This window comes from Capsicum annuum, unplaced genomic scaffold (genome assembly GCF_002878395.1).
Source record: "Capsicum annuum cultivar UCD-10X-F1 unplaced genomic scaffold, UCD10Xv1.1 ctg73189, whole genome shotgun sequence".
Classification (NCBI taxonomy): Eukaryota; Viridiplantae; Streptophyta; class Magnoliopsida; order Solanales; family Solanaceae; genus Capsicum; species Capsicum annuum.
The window spans coordinates 1-1564 of record NW_025883177.1 but is presented as its reverse complement, the minus strand read 5'-3'; the positions used below and the strand labels follow the sequence as shown (position 1 = coordinate 1564).

The following is a 1564-nucleotide window of genomic DNA, read 5'->3' as shown; positions in this document are numbered from 1 at the left end:
ATGTAATTTTTTCTTAAATAAAAGGACAAATAATCCCAATAAATAGACAAAAATGACATTTTAAGCCTAATTGGTAGATATGAAGGACATTTTAGGCCCGATAGGTAGACGGCGAGTATTTTTGCACTGTTTTCACATTACTGAGGGCATTTTAGGCCCTTTTCCGTATTTAATTTACTGTTTAATTTAGTTATAGGATGAATGAATGAAATTATGTACGAGGCCTACATTAATATCATCCTACAAATCAAACATCATCTATCATATTAATCATCACTTAAAATACACCAATAAATATGGCATTATACTCCATAAAAACATTGTCCATGTAACTGAAGAATAAGAAACTTAATTAATTAATACCAGTACTAAGTAATAGATAAACTCTAATAAGAATACGAGTTTTTCAACATGTCCATACATAATTAAGAAACTAATAAGTTAGTGATTTCGGAGAAATTAAACTTTCTGTATAAGAATAGACACTCCCAATGTTATCACATTGAGGCCATAATCTAAATGGTCCTGCATTACGCGTCCAAAATGCGCTCCCACTAAGTTCCGAAGCCCTGAACAAGTATAGCACTTCACCATCAGGAAACATATATTTCGGTTTGACATCAACAAAACAAGAACCATCTACTGTTAGCAATGGCATCCAAGATTCCTCCACACCATACTCTTTCATAACCCAGAACTTAAAAAAATATCATCTTATCATGCAGAACAGAAATAGAAGAATTAACACAAAGCATTCCTCCCAACACGCAAACGCCAATAGAGCAGAGGCCTGGCATCAATAAGCTTAATATTTCCTCCGACAAGGGTATCTCTCTGTATACTTCATTTGAAATACTAAACGAAACCACCACAAAATGATTACTTGAAATACCGATCCAATGAAATGTAGCATGTGTAAAAATGCCAAAAAATCCATAGCCCACACCAAGCTACAAATGCCACGACGAGGATATTCAGCAATTCTTCTCCAGCAGCAGCCACTTGTCAACGTGAGAATTTCATTAGGTAATTTCGCACGATGACAGCAAAAGGGATTAAAGTCTTGGTAGATACGAAGGATCTTATACTCACCACTGGTTGAGTCATAACCCAATCCAAAACAATATTTTATCAGCTGATCTGAAAATTCTGTAAGGGGGAGTACCATTGATTCTCTTGTGGAGGGGTTCCACAGCAAAACAGTGGAGAGGTCACGATCAAACGTATCAGTAACCCTGATAACAGCTAAACCATCGTATAAACAAAGGATTTTCCAATGCGCGGTTGGTTTAGGGTTCGAAAGGCAATCAAGTTTGAGTTTTTGCACATTTTCATCAACCAGTTGAGCCAGTGACAAAGGACAACAATACATGGAAAATATCTCCTCCCTAAAGCACATTTGGGTGATCAGAAACTTTTGGGAATCTTGGTCATTCTTGGCACGATTGAGATGCTTCACCGTAAAGTAAGGGTCAGAAATCAACATCCATCTGATCTGTTGTGTTATCATTTGACGGCTCTACGATTTTCTTCTTCTGTTGACGACCTTTCGCCTTCTGTATAA

General features: G+C 36.7%; 1 pseudogene; it reads right to left on the bottom strand.

Annotated features, from left to right (window-relative positions):
• Positions 1 to 433: 433 nt before the first annotated feature.
• Positions 434 to 1510, bottom strand: LOC124894338 (annotated as a pseudogene).
• Between the last annotated feature and the right edge of the window lie 54 nt (positions 1511 to 1564).